Raw genomic sequence first — 19,419 nt, forward strand, 5'->3', positions numbered from 1 at the left:
GCATTCAAGTTGAAAATGGCCCAAAACTTACATGTGCCCTGCTGATGAAGATCCTTTAATAGTAGGCACAGGGCTTTAAAATTCACCCACTCCTCACTGGCAGTCAATGGAGAGTCCTCGAGAGTGCAGTGGCGTGGAGTGGAGCAGGGTAGAGTGGAATATGCATGGCGTAATAGCACACTTACAATACAGACAACACATATTCAATTTAAATCACCATCACATTTGCACAGACATACAGTTTCACAGATAAAAGCATACAGCGCACAAACAATAATGTGTGGAAATGTCATCACCTAGTGTAATGATTTGCTTTTATCGTTTTAAAGTATTTTTTTCGACTACACTTCAGAATTACCAAAAAATGTGCTACATCTGGGCATTGGTAATTCTGAAACATCTCCACAGTTCATTTACAGACATTTACATTTTGTTATGTGTTATAAAAAAATAACAATCATATGGCCTTCCTCAAGCCCTCCCTGTGGCAAGCATCATTGTCACATAAATCCTCTCACTTTGAAGTCAAAGAAACAAAAGTAAACATCCAGATGTAGGGGGCCTATATTTTACCGATTCTGTAAATTTACCGAATCGGTAAATTTACAGAATCGGTATATCCATATGTAGGTGGCACTCCTAAGAGTGCCACAGGCCCTTAAGAGTTGGTATTTTACCACCCAATCCTATTGGGTGGTAAAATACCGAATTCAGGTGTGCATGCATATCTGTGCATGTACACCTGTGCCATGTGACACACAGACATGCCCTTAGGGCATGTCTGTGTGCCACATGGCACACAAGCCTGTACTTGGGGTACTAGAGGGTGTCAAAGTGACACCCCCTGCACCCTTGCAGGATTCGGTATTTACCAATTCGGTAAATACCAAATCGGTATTGTCCATTGATTCCTATGGGCTTCAAGGCCCATAGGAATCAATGGGCAATACCGATTCGGTATTTACTGAATCGGTAAATACCGAATGTTACAGATTCGGTAATTCATTACCTACATCTGCCCCTTGGTCTTTGAATGCACAGCAAATGTGACAAGATAAGAACAAGAATAAAAGGCCTGTTTACAGAACTCGAGCACTGGTGGACGAATACAGTAAATAGGGTTTGGACAAAGGAATGGATGAACTCAAGCTTGACAGCCTAATACAAATAATGCCAGCCAACAGAAAGCAAGCAAATGTAAGTTACAAACCACAAAGCCAATGGTAAACAACGGGCAGAGTACATTCCCGGGGAAGCTTTCTGAATGCCCCCAAGATAATGTTAGCTGTTTAGGCTTCAACCTAAAAAATAAAATCTGTAATCTGGGAGGTGATAGGAGGAAAACACTACAATACTTCCAAGGTGTGGACATGGATGAAGCAGTGAGTATTAGTCAATATATATGAAATGAATACAAAATACAAAAGTGAAAATGTCGAAAGGTCACATTAATATTTTGCACAAAAAAGTAAATAAAAATAACTATCATAAAAATCGTTCATCAGTTAAAAAAAAAAAACAAGAAGCCCAAGCTCAGAATAGGACTACTTTCAAGGTGGGTGTGCACATGCGCAAAAAACAATCAACACAAACTGAACAGAGCCAATGACTGAAGTGGATTGAACCATTTCCCCTTGCTATAGGCTGTGGATTGCAGAAGCAATATGTGTATGACACTTGAACAGACCACTGGAAAAAGAGGGATGACAAAGCCTATATAACTGTATGACGTTTTATTATGATTTATTTATAGCATGAGTCGCTGAAAACATTAAAGCCTTCAGTAGGGGGGCATGTCCAAGATGGCAGCTGGGGCGGTCGCATAAATGTGAGTTCCAACCCGCAGCTGCATTTCTACACCAGTAATCCCTGCAGTATCGCTGATCTGAACCGTGGATCATCTTGTCAGCTCCTTGGGAGGCAGGTGCGAGTCATCCGACCCCGACGGATAGGGGCTGCCCAAACTGAGACATTGCCGGGCCCTGCGCTGTGTTGTAGAAGGGGGAACAGGAGCCTTATGAGAGCAGAGACCTCGGGATCCCACTGCAGGGCACTAACTCCACGCGGACCCCCTGATGCAGCAACCTGTACTGCTGGTGCAGACACCCTGCTGGAATCCAGGGGGACCAAGATCTGGTCCCTGTTTCAAGTTATGGACCTCTGCGGCAAAGACCGTGCTTATGCCTGGGACTCACTAACTTGCCAAGTGCCTCGTCTTTAAGTTTTGGCTTTTAAGGTCAATCCCAGCTCTCAGTTTGAGAGCGACGAGAGTAGACCACTCCATAATTTCTCTTTTGTTATGTTATGTTATTTTCAATTTATAGAGCGCACAGCTACCTAAAGTGTCCCGGCACTAGCACCTGAAGAAAGAAGTGTCTGATTGTCTGATTAAAACAGCAAAGTCTTGAGATTCTTTTTGAAGATCAATGGGTCTTGAATTGTCCGCAGGGCTAAGGGCAGCAAATTCCAGGCCAGGCCAGCCCTGCGCACAAAGGAATTGCCACCGAGACGCTGGCGCTTAAACTTAGGGGTCTGCATCAGCAATTGGGCGGAAGACCGAAGCAATCGACCTGGCACATAGAAGGCGAATCTCTTTTGTAGGTATAAGGGGCCGGTACCATATAGGGTCAGATGAGCAATAGTCAGCATTTTGAATTTCAGGCGTGATTCAACTGGCAGCCAGTGCAGACCTGATCCCGCCCTCTCTAGCAAAGGAACTCTCTAATGCTCTTTCCCCTCTGTGGTTACAAATCATCACATCTTTCCTCCACTAGGGCTGGTACCTGGAATCCCTTAGATGAGCTGATTTCAGCCTATTCCCAAGAAACCTACAGCAGAACTTGAACAGCTATAGATCCATCACTCTGCGAGATCATATGTTGTCAGTAAACTTTGAGCTAGGTATACTAACAGATTCTGCGGCTGCACTCACTCTAGCATTTACTGACTCCATAAATGGGTTTCTGATTGGGTAGTTTCTAAATTTGGAAGGAGCAGGTTGTGGGCATCCCTTCCAAATTGTGAATCGGTACCATGAATAAACGGTTGTGACCAGAATTCAAATCCCAAACCATTAAAAAGGTTACCAGCTCCCAAGTTAGAGTGGTAACCTATACGCAAAAGTGAAGTTTTACTGTTTGGACCCCTTCCCCTTTGTTCATGGACCACTGATGACTATATGAAACGTATCAACACTTCTTTTAAAGCATTCCTGTGCCCGTAAGGAAATCAGGCTGCTTTAAAATGAATTTTTACTTTATTTAAAATCAGTCACACACTTGTGGACTGCTGGCCACAAATCCTTTGATTTTGATCAGTCACAGTGAGTCACACTTTGTGATCTATCTATTGTATATTAACTAGGTAGGTCGGATTGCGACTCACTACAAGTCCTTATTTTGCTAACTGACCTATGAATACATGAATTGGTTTGCAAAATTAGTTTCTGGGCTTAGAAAGACTGGTCTCAATTTGCAACTGCTTTCTGCTCCCAGAATTATAGCAAATCTGGCACTAAAAGACTACACAAGTACCAATCCTCTGTTACATGTCTAAACTGATTAACATTTCTAATCGGATCACAGACTCCATCCTGCCGATTGATCACTCATGACTCGTCAGTGACTTTTGAATCTGTTGACCATGAGGGGCTCCGAGAACCCGTCCGGGCATTGAAGAAGCAGTACTGCCTGGTTAAGGTCAGAGCTAGCCAGCAAAACACAATGCATCAAACTAGGAAGTAGATCCTCAAATACTACCGCAGCACCATATGAAGGGCGTGAGGGTTCTATCCTCGCTCCTTTACTTCTCAAACTTTTTGTGGGCCCACTGGGAGATGCAAAAAATATAGTAGCTCATTTCTACAATATGCAAGAATACATTAAAATGATATACTAAACCAGTCTCAAGACCTTAACCTCTTCTCTTAAGGAATTTACAACAGAATGGCTTATCTGAATTTAACAAATGCAGACAGAATTCCTCCTGCTCCCCCACAACTCCCCACTATAGGGAAGGATCTTCTCTCCAACTGGACAGACCAACTTGGGAAGAGAGTCTTATACTTAGAATGATCAACTCTACAAAATCCCTTGGCTTCAAATTTGACAAAACACTTAACCTTGATATTTACATCTAAGAGAGGGCCAGAAAACACCAGATTCCAGGTACAACTTCCTGAAAGTTTTAAGCACCTACTTCCAAAACAAAACCAGAAGTTGGCTGTTGAGAGTTAGTGATCTAACAGGAACTAAGTTAATGCTTGACTGACTGGCTTCACAAACTGTCCCATCAAAGTTGTCCTCTACAAACCAGCACTCATGGTCTCCAAACAAACAAAAATATTAAAGTGCATCACTCATGTTCCCTTCGAAAGGTTTGCATTCTTGTGAAGATCTTTCAGGGTGTAAAAGAGCATGCATTACCTACACAATAATCCACCTAATCAAGCTTGAAAAACGGTTCCATAAAAACAAAAATATCTAAACATATTCCGAAAAGTTTTCACATTTGAAAACTGTGTGGATGGAAACGCTCCATAGATATGAATCCTCTCCCGGTACATATCAGGAAGGCACCACTGATTTCCACCTTTAACAGGGACCTCAAACAGCACTTTCTGCTGCACCCATTCCCTAAATTGGACTATCCATAAGTGCAAGCTGATTGCCTCTTCCATCAGTATTATCCTGATGATTATACAAACTGCTCCCGTACCACCAGTACTATGCAACACTGTGCTTTTTTGTTAGGACCTCTAATGCGATGTTGATTCTTGAGCAGTCATATCAGGAAATAAAACAAGGTCAACTTTTAGCAGCGTAAGTGGCATAATAAGAAATTTAATTAAAAAATATATTTCATAACTCTTATGGTAATATGTTCAGTAACTGTAGTAAGTTATAAGTCATTTGTAGTGGTTCTGCATAACATGCATTGTTTCCTAATTCTATAGCAGTGGGGTGTACACAGGCAATCAATGGTGCAAACAAACGTGTCCATAAGCAAGTGAAGCATGTATTGCTGGAGCATGGGATTTTTGGGAAGCTCAAATATCTTGGAGTTCTCCCTCTGAAGCCACTGGCAGTCACAGGTACAGGAAGGGGACCACAGTAGTGGCCATGGCAGATAGCCTTTGGAGGCAGTTCAAGTTCTTATCAGTACTTGTGCTGAGTGAACCACTTATGAGGCGGCCGCAGCAGCAGCATGAAGTCAACTGCTGTAATTCCAGACTCAGGCGACCATGGAAGCTCCAGAGGAAACCAAAATGTTCTCAGGCATCTTGCAGTTTGCTGATGGGAGTGCTGGGACATAACCAGTGGCTCTATTTAGGTTCAGGAACTCGCTGCAGATGATGGGCCACCAATGTAAGGGTATTTTCCTTAATAAGTCATTGTGGGTGAGCGTCCTGGTCAGGGTGCAGTGCTGCACAGTAGTGACGATCCACTCACCCAATGTCCAGCAAGAGTCAAACAAACCAACCAGCTGCCTGCATCCTCTTTGATTAAGTTAAAGCTATTTGCTTTGCTAATAGTATTGCATAGCAAAGCAAATGGCTTTAACTTAATGAAAGAGACTTTTGCATTTTTAATGCTGATTTTTAATGCAGCCCATTCTCCTCAAAGGAAAACGGGATGTATTTAAAAAAGCAAAATGAAATTTTTTAGTTTCAGATTTTTAAGGGCCTGTCTACTCTTAAAAAATATTTTCACACCCATTCACAAAAGGGACCCCTTCCGATTTGTGACTGGTTTACCATCTACTTGAGGTAGGACAAATGGCGAGAGCAGCCATCTTTGTCCGTCCCTACGCATGCATGTAAGCCTTTGAGAGAATCGATTGCAAAAGGCACTTGCAATTGTGAGAGCTGCGCGTGCGCTGCTATCGCCAGGCGAGACCTAAAAAGGTCCGTTGTTTTGTTTTCTCTTTTTTGCACTTCTTAGTCTGAGGTCAGATGGTGTCCTGGCTGCTGGTGTGCCGAGAACCAGCAGAGCTGGTGAGGTTGTTTGCAGGAGAAGGGAGTGGTGGCCATGGTGGCTTTGGCTAAGCAAACAATTCACTGGTGGGACTGGGTCTTTGGGACACACTCCCAAGCCCGCAGCTGTCTGGAAGTGACACCCGATACCCATATCTGGCTGGGATCTCAGCCCAGGGGGTCTGCGGCTCACTTGGGATGATGGGAGATCACCCATAGGAGCGCCCTCCAGCTGAGATCTCCCACCCAGGCCTATGGCTCGCCAGGGATAATGGGGGGATCTCTCAGTGAGGGGGGCACCTCTTTACAGTGCAGGGGCTTTCCGCCCATGTATGCACATCATTGTTTCAGTGTTCCAGCAAGGCGGGGAACCTTAGACCAGGGCAGCAGCACTTGGCAGGGAGGGAGGGGGCTCGCCCCCTCAGGTGATCCCCTCGGCCGCATGCCTCAGCTGGAGGGCTCTGTGTGTGAGTGGTCTCCCTGCAGCCCCTGGAGGAGAGCTCACTGCTGCCCTGTAGCTCGGGTGGATTGGATTGGGGTGGGGTGGGGTGGGATGGGGTGGGGTGAGTGGCCCAAGTTCCCCACGGTGCAGTGCGCCTTTCCAAACAGGCTAGAGAGCAGCAGCTGCCGTGGCCTTCCTGTCCCAGTGCTTCACGATCTAAAAATACCATGCAAAATAAATAAAGACTGTCTATTTAAAAACATGCCAGAGCGAGGGGCCTTTGCCACTGCGGGCTTACAAACTACTGCCCACTCACACACTACACTCTCCTGTGCTTGAGCGAGGGGCCTGGCCCACACTGGACTTACAGACTACTGCCCACTCTCACACACTACACTCACTGGCCTGAGCGAGGTGCCTGGGCCACACCGGGCTTACAGACTATGCCCACTCTCACACACTACACTCACAGGGCCTGAGCGAGGGGCCTGGCCCACACTGGACTTACAGACTACTGCCCACTCTCACACACTACACTCACTGGCCTGAGCGTGGGGCTTGTGCCACACCGGGCTTACAGACTATGCCCACTCTCACACACTACACTCACAGGGCCTGAGCGAGGGGCCTGGCCCACACTGGACTTACAGACACTGCCCACTCTCACACACTACACTCACTGGCCTGAGCGTGGGGCTTGTGCCACACCGGGCTTACAGACTATGCCCACTCTCACACACTACACCCACAGGGCCTGAGCGAGGGGCCTGGCCCACACTGGACTTACAGACACTGCCCACTCTCACACACTACACTCACTGGCCTGAGCGTGGGGCTTGTGCCACACCGGGCTTACAGACTATGCCCACTCTCACACACTACACTCACAGGGCCTGAGCGAGGGGCCTGGCCCACACTGGACTTACAGACTACTGCCCACTCTCACACACTACACTCACTGGCCTGAGCGTGGGGCTTGTGCCACACCGGGCTTACAGACTATGCCCACTCTCACACACTACACTCACAGGGCCTGAGCGAGGGTCCTGGCCCACACTGGACTTACAGACACTGCCCACTCTCACACACTACACTCACTGGCCTGAGCGTGGGGCTTGTGCCACACCGGGCTTACAGACTATGCCCACTCTCACACACTACACTCACAGGGCCTGAGCGAGGGGCCTGGCCCACACTGGACTTACAGACACTGCCCACTCTCACACACTACACTCACTGGCCTGAGCGTGGGGCTTGTGCCACACCGGGCTTACAGACTATGCCCACTCTCACACACTACACTCACAGGGCCTGAGCGAGGGGCCTGGCCCACACTGGACTTACAGACACTGCCCACTCTCACACACTACACTCACTGGCCTGAGCGTGGGGCTTGTGCCACACCGGGCTTACAGACTACTGCCCACTCTCACAAACTACACTCACTGGCCTGAGCGAGGGGCTTGTGCCACACCGGGCTTACAGACTACTGCCCACTCTCACAAACTACACTCACTGGGCCTGAGCGAGGGGCTTGTGCCACACCGGGCTTACAGACTATGCCCACTCTCACACACGACACTCACTGGATGCCACAACTCCTCACTGGCCAATGGTGAAGTCACGGCTGCGTGAAAATAGGTCACGCCCCTTATGAAGAAAAGAAAAACAAAACAGTTGCAGACCTGAATAATTTCCACTCAGTAACTAGCCTCCCGTTGCAGCAATAATTATAGAGTGGTATTTCCCAATTACAACACTACATTGAGAGCTATAACCTACTAGACAATTTTCAGTCGTGCTTCAGAACAGGTTATAGCACAGAAAGAGCCAGTGTTTAGACCATGAACAATGCTCTCTGCTCCAAGATAATGAGGACTCTTGCCTGCTCATACTCCTCAACAAATCTGAGGCATTTCGAGATGGTTAGTCACAATGTCCTACTATACACACTCAAAGAAACAAGCATTGGCAAAGCCAACAGGGCTCGCCTATGCAAGCGCTATTTGCTTTGCCAATATGTTTTAGCCATGCTGTACACCAGCGGGGCTGCTGTTCAGCATTCTCTAAAGGTTAGGGGGGTAAAAGTGAGTGGCGCGGAGTGTCATCAAGTGTTATGGCTGTGAGACCTATTGGGTTTGTAAGGTGTTTTTAGTCACGACACACAGCATCCCCAATGCTGTGTAGCATGGCTAAATAAGAAAAATAAGCATTTGCAATGCAATAGCTCTCTCATTAACGAGAGTTTAAGCTATTGGCAATGCAATGGCTTAAACTCTCGCATATGCAAGACCTATTGCATTGCAAATATGTTTGACTACCGCCAATGCAGCGCTTTCACATTCATAGAGGCTGCGCGCCTTTCTTTACACAAACTGGGTCTAAAGAAAGGGGCGTATCCGACATTAAAGTGAAACCACGGCATGGGGGCTTTGACCAAACAAAATGCATCTGTTCGTCAAGTTGACAAACAGATGTTTTTGGGGGGGGGGGGTAAAAGCGCCCATGCCACGCTTTCACTTTAATATCGGCTGGGTACCTTTCTTTAGGCGCAGATTGATGTAAAGAAAGAGGCGCGGCCTCTATGAATGTGAAAGCGCAGCATGGGCGCTAGTGAACAAAATAAATACATAAAGAAGTAAGCACTGACGCTAAATACGGACCGCGCTGCTAAAATAAATACATTTTAAAAAACACAGCAGCTATAGTGAAAGTGGACCGCTACTAGAAAAAAAGTCAAATAAAAGTGGGCGTTGTGGTGGGAGGTAGTGGGTGGAATAGGAAAAGAGCATTAATAAAAATAGTGCTCAAAAACTTATAAAGCAGAGCATTAATAAAAATAGTGCTCACCGACTCATAAAGCAGACCATGTAACACCAGTGAAAGGTCCATTCGTTATGGGAGGTAACAAATGCAGACAAGGCGGTACCAAGGAGGGACTAACAAGCCTAATAACGCCTCGGTAGCCAACGTTTACGAAGGACAATGACACAAACCTATTAAAAACATGGGCAGAGAGTGGGCGGAGCTTCAAAGCCATACTCCAATACGGCATGCCTCGCAGCAGCACATGCGCTGCCCAGGCTCGACCTAAAAAACTATGGTGCAGACTCTTCTTTCTTTTTTTATACTCAGATATCGGGAAAAAAATGCACAAAAACATTTTTTTAAGTGAAGGTGGCGGGCAAACATGGAGGGAGCAAGTGTAAGGAAGCAACATGAGGGTGGGGAGGAGGAGAAACAGCGAGTAAGACTGCAACATGGAGAGTACAGGGGAGAAGCACAAAAATGAGAAAGCAATGCTACTGAAGAACAAGAGCAAACGCAACATGGAAAGGGGTTAGGAGAAGCACACAGGCTACAGTGAGCAACAGGGAGTGCATGGGAAGGGAATCACATTACATAGACAACTGCAAACACACAGGCACTCACACAAAGTGCTTAATAAAAACGAAAAAAAGTAGTTCTTCAAAAGCAGGCACTGGAAGCATAAAAGCCAGCCAATCAAAAGAAATGGTAACGCAGATATGACAACACAAAACAAGATTGACATGCTGGAACATGAACAAGAAGCAGACAAGTGAGAGTGACAGGAAGGCCAACCAATGGCAAGCAACAGGCATAGGCTCTTGGTCAGCCCACAATATGTCTTTTGCAGTCAGACAGCTGTGCCGTCTTCGGCTCAACCTAAAAAGGAACTTAAGTTTCAGCCCTGGGCAAATAAGCTCTTAAATGGATCATTTATTCAGAACAGATTACTCTGAGTAGGACACTCTATTCTACATCTTCATTACACATACGTAATCATCCATGTAAGACTATTTCATGGTCCTCTGTATATAATATTCAGAGTAATCTCCACGCTTCTTTCATTTAACTGCATCGCTGCGGCGGTTATTTTCGCGCTACGCAGCTTTTTTCTAAAAGCCGCTTTAGATGACTAGCTCAGCTCGTCATCCGCACACGCCCCCCGTGGCTGATGACGAGCTCAGCATCGAAGGGGTTAAACAAATTTGTCGAAATTCTAAACTTCTACATTGTTCTCAATTGCCCGCTACAAACTTGTTCTGTCATTCTTCGAATCTAGATTGTGCTATTAAAAAAAGCTAATAAATGAAGAGCGGTGTACATCATGTGCGTACTGCACAGAAAAAAGAAGGAAACATCCCAAAATATAAGCTCATTCCAGGGAGGTCCCCAACTGCAACTGAGGTGCTGCAAATTGTGTACAAAGGGGAAAGTGTAACTTTCGAACTCCATTATCATTGGATGCATGGCTGATTAAGGGGGAAAAAAATAAAAGAACAAAAGAAACAAGACATAAAATGTGGAAAAAGGAAAAATTAGAAAGTAAGAAATACAGAGGAAGAACAGAAAAATGGGAGGAGTCAAAGTAAAAGAAAAGTAATATTAAAAATAGAGAAGAAATATAGTGATATGAATCACCAGCCTATGGGTATTGAACTACCAACACCTCAAGAGATTACACAAAGTAGCTTGTCTTGTCTCGACCACCCAATTTACAGGGCCTTAGGCAAACCAACTTCAGGGGTCGCGGGCCGGACAAATCCCTTGTGCCTAGACCTAACAGGCTCTGGTTCCCAGACGAACGAGCATCATGTACCGTTAAACTCCAGAAGATTAAGTACCAAAATGTAGTGCCTCGCTGGAAAAACCCCAATAGTCATGTTGTCAAAAAAGGCAAACTTTCAGACGTCATCTTTTACAGACATATCGACCTCATGAACAAAGACAAAAATGGTAAAAAAATGTTTACAAAAATCCGCTTCATGCATATGAAAGAATGGGTATGAGACAGATCAACTTGAACCCGAAGGAGGCCTGTCCACAGTAGAAAAGATCTGGATATGTTCGACATGATGTAGGGGTCCTCTCTCAAGAAAACGGATCCCCTATTGTCTGCTTTCCTGGATTGCTCAGTCAGATACTACAGGTGAAGCGGGAGTCAATGGGACACTTCAAAGTATTGAAAACACCCTCCAGTTCAAGGCAAAGGCCATAGTCGGAGTTACCTCAACAGAACGAGAAGCAAGCCGCTTGGCACCGATAGACAAGTCAAGCTAGCCGCCACGCTTATTCAGCTTACATATGTATGCCGGCACATTACAAGTTCCCCAGGGCATCCAAAATATCAGCACTACAAAGATCCCTCTGAGTCTCTGTGCTGACTGTCTTGACTTTTTGATAAGGCCTCAAAACGCACAAAAGGCGCAACTCATTTTCTTTTATTACTTGGCCCTTTAAACCCCCTTTCCTGCTCCATCCCTTTCAAGCTCGCAGCACTCTGCCTTCCTCAACTCCTGGCCATCTTTCCTGTGAAGCCTTTGCCTTCGACTGGAGAATCATGTACTTAGCATTACCCTTTCTTTGCCTCCCCCCAAACACATATTCCACCCCCTCCCCAAAGTCCCCTTCTTAGCCCCTTTCCCTTCTAAATTCTCCACCTTCATCCCTATGAAGAAGTTTTCTGCCAACACCACATGTAACCTGTGTTATTTTACATCTCACCTGTATAATGTTATGCTTTACTTCTTTTGTTCATGAAAGTCCACGGACCGAAAGTGTAAAAAACAAATATGTGGAGGAGTGTGGCTCAATGGTTAGAGCGGCAGACCCTGATGCAGGGGTCTAGCCCGGGACCAGGGTTCAATTCTTGCCTCGGCGGGTCTTAAGCTCAATTTCCTCGGACCTGACAATTCTTGCCTCGGGCCTATTCTAATCATGGGCCCCATGCTGCAACTCTGGGCAATAGCTTGCTTAACCTCCACACCGGCCCCAACAGCGCTTGGATGCCTGGCCTCACCCTGGGGGTGCCCAGGAGTGGACACTTCACAGGGAAAGCCAGGATGGGTTCCACAGCGGTATGAGTAATAGCGCCAGGAAACCGCTTGGTGACAGTGCACTCTAAAAAATACCTTGACATTTACTTTTACAAATAAAAAAATGATAAAAGATATTTGTGACTGGATGTACCTGGATGTACTAGTCCTTCAAACTCTGGTAGCGGAACAAACCAACCCTCCTGTGCCAGAAGCTGCAGCCATCCACACTTGAACCAGCCAGCCTGCCTCCAGTGCCAGGGGGCTCAGACTTGTATTGGGGAAGATCCCATTCTAGGGTTGCTCCTGCCTCTCAATGGGGATTTATACCTGCCCCTCATATTGACGCCTCTCTCACGGTTTCCAGGCACTGAACACTCACAATAACACAAGCGTGAGGCACTTTGGTCTGAATCATTCAATTGATGCCCCTGGGAACAGATTTACTCTCACGAAACATTACACCAAGATGGCTTAATTTCACTTGACACTAAAATAATTTGAGTATAAATTGATATTTTGCCTATACAAAACGTGAATGTATATGTGCATGATATTATATGAAAGACAGAAATCTGGACAGTCCCTGTTGGATTCAATCAAGTGGATAGTAATATCCACTGTATGTAACCATAGCTCAAGAAATCCTACCATATAGGCCCACTTTGATAAGTTGTATACACAAATATGAAAACAATTTTAGTAAAAATACAAAGCAATTTTTTAAAAATATACACAATGTTATACATCAGTTACTGTGCCACAATGTACAATGTAAAAAAACAGTGTAAGCACCCTCTAGTTAATTCAATGGTGCACATATGATAAACACACACGAAATTTAAAAACAAACAATGGTTAAAAACAAGTTGTCGACGCAGCGTTTCGGTTTTCTAAGTTGACACCTTCATCAGGACAGGTTTTTTAAGAATAAATTCATCAATCATTGGGAGGAAGGGGTCCTTACATCATCACAGGACTTCAGGAAGAGTATCGAGCGAGAAAGGAGCAGGGAGGCCGAATACCGGACAAAAGGGTGGTTAATTAATTGAAAATAACCCCACGAACAGCATCTTCATTCAAGTAAGGCAGTTGAGACAATCCGGTCACGTGCTGCACTTTATGCTGGTCCATTAATTTTATTGGCAATCCAAAATAAAGTCTCTATAACGGTGGCTCCTTTCTCCTCATAAAGAAAACTCCATAACAAAATTGAGACACATAGTGATGTCTCCATGATTCATATCTACTCATGAATAATGATGTCCTGTGATGATGTAAGGACCCCTTCCTCCCATTGATTAAAGAGGAATACATCCTGAATGATTGATGAATTTATTCTTAAAAAACCTGTCCTGATGAAGGTGTCAACTTAGAAACCGAAACGCTGCGTCGACAACTTGTTTTTAACCATTGTTTGTTTTTAAATTTCGTGTGTGTTTATCATATGTGCACCATTGAATTAACTAGAGGGTGCTTACACTGTTTTTTTACATTGTACATTGTGGCACAGTAACTGATGTATAAAATTGTGTATATTTTTAATAAATTGCTTTGTATTTTTACTAAAATTGTTTTCATATTTGTGTATACAACTTATCAAAGTGGGCCTATATGGTAGGATTTCTTGTGCTATGGTTACATACAGTGGATATTACTATCCACTTGATTGAATCCAACAGGGACTGTCCAGATTTCTGTCTTTCCTCTTACTCCTCGTCCCGTTATTGGATTCTTGAGGAGACCTCCCTTCTTGTTTTGTATTACATGATATTATATGTGCATCTACTCAGAACTTAAGATGTGCAAATGCTTCAGAACCACAAAACATAAAGTATAACTTTTTTTTAACCTGGTCAATGGTTATCAAGAAATTATGGCATGGATCCGGATTTCGTGGACCAAAGACAGGTGTCACTACTGCGAGGGATAGTTCCTTGAAACGATAACTCAACTTAAGGCACTTCTGGAAAATTCTGAACTAAGCTAGGAGGAAAAAGTACATTTTCCCTAATGGTTCTGAGCAGTGGTATGGCCCACCCACCATTAAAGTGTTGTGAAAGCGAAAACTAGCAAATGGTAAAAAGCAAAAATAAAAATGTTGGAAAATAACACATGTATGTATATCTTTTACTTCCTGCGCAGCTGTGAGCAGGGAGGGGTGGGGGCAGCACCCCTGAATTCAAATCTCTCACAGTTTCTCTTCTCTTACGTTTACAAGTGCTTGGTCAGTCGATTTTCCCTGCCGATGTCTTCGGTTCTTTGCGCTTTTACTTTCAGTGTCACTCTCCCCTCGAATCGAGACACACACACACACATACTATTTTTTTAGAACTGTTAATTTTCAGCTTTTTCTGCTGCATTGTGTAACTGTCAGTGCTGTAAATTCATCAGAGTAAAGGGGACACCCAATACCTGGCCCTATGCAAGGCCACGCCCCTCAATAGTTCCTTTTACCCCATCCTTACCTGCCATGCTCCACTCAGCTTTCAGAGCAGTGTCCGCGTGAGGTAATGGGTGACTTCAGAATGGGGGCGTGGCAAGTGTGGAAAGAACAAAGCCAAAGTGTGTGTTTAAAGTGCTAACGCATCAATGTTAGCACAATGGAGCGAGACACACAAGCGGGAAACACCCGGCGGCAACAGAGTAGTAAAGTAGTTGCACCTGCAGTTTCAATGTAAGCGTTCAAGCAGTGGCGGAAGGATATACTCAAATAGCCAACAGTATTTGGTGAGAGATTTGTACGCTGAAGCTGTTTGGGTAAATCTCAAGCCAATGACTGGAAAAGGATAGCCAACCGCTGAAAGGGGCGGACCTGAAGCCACCTGTATGTATTGTTATCAAAAAGTCACTTGACAACTGCGCTGCCTAACCCCAAATGGAAAAAAAGTCTTAAAAACAGAAGGAACCTGCCCATGGTTTCCCCAGGAGTCTCTGCGTCCAGCGAACCCCAGCAGCATGGCAGATCTCGGACAGGAGGCATCTTCGTGTATTAGTCCCTCAAGATTTATTTACCCACAAAGCACCCGGGGAGCACCAATGTTAACAATACAGCACCTTCAAGAGGTACTATGTGAGACAGGATGGCGCGTCTGAATCCATGGGCAGGTACAGAAGAGAAGGGGCAGTTAGAGGGAACTTTGAGGAACAGATGGGGCTGACATACAAAAGATGTGGAAGTTTACAGCAGAGGAAGGAAGGAACGGAGAAGGAATGAAAGAAGTAAGAAAAAAGATGGAAGGAAAGAGCTGAGGGGGAGACTACAGAGAGAAAAAGTGATAGGAAGGAAGAAAGAAAAGAGATATGAAGTGAACGTGAGAAAAAAGAAGGGAGAAAAAATACATTAAAAGGGAAAAACAGGAGCTGAGGCCGGTGAAGGGGAAATGGAGAGGAAGGGATGGGAGAAGGAAAAGGGGAAATACAGGATAAAAAATACATTAAAAGGGAAAAAAAGGAGCTGAGGCCGGTGAAGGGGAAATGGAGAGGAAGGGATGGGAGAAGGAAAAGGGGAAATACAGGATAATTGAGGAAAATACAAGAATTGAGGAAAGAACAAAGATGGAGAGACGAAAAAGAATGGTTAAAAAATGAGACGATAATAAAGAAGGGAACTTGGGAGAAGGAAGAACAGGGCACAATTAAATAAACACAAAGTGGAAAGACAAAAGATTAAATGAGGGAGAAGAGAGGAAGTAAAAAGGGAAACAAACGAGAAGGGTTCCACAAAAGAAGATATAATGAAGAGGGGATGAACAGTGAAGAATAAGAGCGAGAAAGTAAAAATCGAGCGAGATAAGGACGAAGAGCAACAAGGACAGGAACCACGGGTGCGGAGAGAAAAATAAGAAACCGAGAAAAAAGTGAGAAAGAAAAATAAACTCCCGAAAGATAGATTGAAAAGGGGTGTGTCATGTTTTTTTTAAGTCGTGATCAAGTAGATAGAGAGGCAAAAAAGGGATTAAGGAAGGGAGATGGGCCAGCTGGAGAGTAAACCAGGCAGGAGCAAGTATGTCAGAGACTAAAATATACCATTGGAGGGACGAGACAGGATCAGAAAAAGGGCAGATAAAGGAAGTATTCGGGAGTCCGAGGGCAGCAGGACAGGGGCGTAAATACCTCAGATTGATGGTGCGTGTAAGGGCAGATGGAGAGACAAGAGAAGGGCGGTTAGAGGAACAGATATGGGGCAGGAGGGACAGAGAATGTAAAGAAATGACGCTTAATGGAGTGGATGAGGGTTGGCATCGGCAGGGTCAATGGAGGGCTGGGGCAGGTACAGATGCAAGAGAAGGCGCAGCTAGACGAACAAATGGGACAGAGTGGAGAGACCGAGGTTGGGGTTGATGAGGGCAGGCACTGATGCAAGAGAAGGGGCAGTTAGAGGGAACAGATGGGGCAGAAAGTGATGGAGCAGAGAGTAGAGATAACTGACACGTATATGGGTAGATACGGGCAGGCACTGGAGGGGTCCAGGGCAGAGCGGTGTTTGGGGCAGGTACTGATGCATGAGAAGGGGCAGTTAGAAGAAACTTAAGGAAGAGATGGGACAGAATAGAGAGAACTGACACTCGCTGGGGTAGATGCGGGCAGGCTCTGGCGGGGTCAAGTGCAGGTACGGATGCAAGAGAAGGGGCAGTTAGAGGGAACAGATGGGGCAGAAAGTGATGGAGCAGAGAGTAGAGATAACTGACACGTATATGGGTAGATCCGGGCAGGCACTGGAGGGGTCCAGGGCAGAGCGGTGTTTGGGGCAGGTACTGATGCATGAGAAGGGGCAGTTAGAAGAAACTTAAGGAAGAGATGGGGCAGAAAGTGATGGGACAGAATAGAGAGACCTGACACTCACTGGGGTAGATGCGGGCGGGGTCAAGGGCAGAGCGTGGGCTGGGGCAGGTACGGATGCGTGGGCTGTAGCAGGTACGGATGCAAGAGAAGGGGCAGTTAGAGGGAACTTTGGGCAGCAGATGGAAGAGACTGTAGGGAGCCGATACTGGGGTAGATGCGGGCAGACACTGACGGGATCGCGGGGGAGGGGGGTTGGGGACACGGAGGGGCAGTTAAAGGGACGCTGGAGTGCAGGGGCGGGCCCAGGGATGCGCTGGCCTCCTCCCCCCCCCCCCCACCCTGCTCACCTCGGGGGGGCCGGAGGCTGGGGCGCCCCCAGGGGGGTGGCAGGACCGCCTCAGCCCCGCCGGGGGGCGTCTAGAGGGGGCTCCGGGCCTCGGCCATGGCGTGGATCCTGCAGCACAGGCTCTTCCATAGGGCTCCACGGGGGGGAGGGGAGCGGGGGAGGGAGGGAGCCTGGCCTTGTACGGTGGCCCCGCTGGCCCAAGCCGAGGCAGCATGGCCGCCGGAGAGGGAGGGAAGGGTGGGGGCCCGGGGAGCAGCGCCTGCCATGCAGCAGAGCACAGGGCGCGACAGGGGCCGAGGCCGAGCCGAGGCGCCGCAGGGACGATAAGAGGGAGCCCGGACCCGAAAACAAAGGAACAGACAGAGCGATGGAACAGAAATATAACATTAAAAGCACCCCCCTTCCCCCAGACACCCCATCAGAGCCCTGCGACCCCCCACAGCATACCCCAACACCCCATCAGAGCCCTGCCACCCCCCCACACTACCCATCAGAGCCCTGCGAACCCCAGACACCCCATCAGAGCCCTGTGACCCCCACAGCACACCCATCAGAGCCCTGCCACCCCCACAGCATACCCCAACGCCCCATCAGAGCCCTGCGACCCACCCCAGACTCCCCATCAGAGCCCTGTGACCCCCACAGAACACCCCCCAGAGCACACCCATCAGAGCCCTGCCACCCCCCAAAGCATACCCCCATCAGAGCCCATCGACACCCGCAACACACCTCAGAGCCCTGCGACCCCCGCAGCACACCTCATCAGAGCCCTCCCACCCCCCACACCCCATCAGAGCCCTGTGACCCCCACAGAACACCCCCAGAGCACACCCATCAGAGCCCTGCCACCCCCCAAAGCATACCCCATCAGAGCCCATCGACACCCGCAACACACCCCATCAGAGCCCTGCGACCCCCGCAGCACACCTCAGCAGAGCCCTCCCACCCCCCACACCCCATCAGAGCCCTGTGACCCCCACAGAACACCCCATCAGAGCCCTGCGATCCCCCCCAGACACCCCATCAGAGCCCTGCGACCCCTCAGACACCCCATCAGAGCCCTGTGACCATCAGAGCCCTGCCACCCCCCACAGCACACCCCATCAGAGCCCTGCGATCCCCCCCAGACACCCCATCAGAGCCCTGCGACCCCTCAGACACACCATCAGAGCCCTGCGACCCCTCAGACACCCCATCAGAGCCCTGTGACCCCCACAGAACACCCCCAGAGCACACCCATCAGAGCCCTGCCACCCCCCAAAGCATACCCCATCAGAGCCCATCGACACCCGTAACACACCCCATCAGAGCCCTGCGACCCCCGCAGCACACCTCATCAGAGCCCTCCCACCCCCCACACCCCATCAGAGCCCTGTGACCCCCCACAGAACACCCCCGGAGCACGCCCATCAGAGCCCTGCCACCCCCCACAGCACACCCCATCAGAGCCCTGCGATCCCCCCCAGACACCCCATCAGAGCCCTGCGACCCCTCAGACACACCATCAGAGCCCTGTGACCCCCCCCCCAGACAGCCCATCAGAGCCCTGCGACCCCTCAGACACACCATCAGAGCCCTGTGACCCCCGCAGCACACCCATGAGAGCCCTGCCACCCCCCACAGCACACCCACATCAGAGCCCTGCCACCTCCAGACACCCCATCAGAGCCCTGCCACCCCCCAGACACCAAATCTGAGCCATGTGACCCCACAGAACACCCCCAAGAGCACCCCCATCAAAGCCCTGCCACCCCCCACAGCACACTCCATCAGAGCCCATCGACACCCGCAACACACCCCATCAGAGCCCTGCGACCCCCCGCAGCACACCTCATCAGAGCCCTGCCACCCCCCAGACACCCCATCAGAGCCCTGTGACCCCCACAGAACACCCCCAGAGCACACCCATCAGAGCCCTGCCACCCCCAAAGCATACCCCATAAGAGCCCATTGAGACCCGCAACACACTCCATCAGAGCCCTGCGACCCCCAAAGCACACCCCATCAGAGCCCTGCGACCCCCCGCAGCACA

The 19,419-nt window shown here is 47.8% G+C and overlaps 1 protein-coding gene across 2 annotated transcripts in view; it reads right to left on the bottom strand.

The window, feature by feature from the left end:
• Positions 1-17,538, bottom strand: part of LOC147700968 (uncharacterized) — a 70,022-nt gene extending 52,484 nt beyond the window's left edge. Inside the window, exon 1 of one of the 2 annotated variants that reach the window (XM_086929795.1) lies at positions 17,389-17,538. The gene's annotated coding sequence lies outside the window, so the exon portion shown is untranslated. The remainder of the gene's footprint in view (positions 1-17,388) is intronic. The other variant, XM_086929796.1, reaches the window with a different exon arrangement.
• Between the last annotated feature and the right edge of the window lie 1,881 nt (positions 17,539-19,419).

This window comes from Lissotriton vulgaris, chromosome 7 (assembly GCF_964263255.1).
Source record: "Lissotriton vulgaris chromosome 7, aLisVul1.2, whole genome shotgun sequence".
Lineage (NCBI taxonomy): Eukaryota > Metazoa > Chordata > Amphibia > Caudata > Salamandridae > Lissotriton > Lissotriton vulgaris.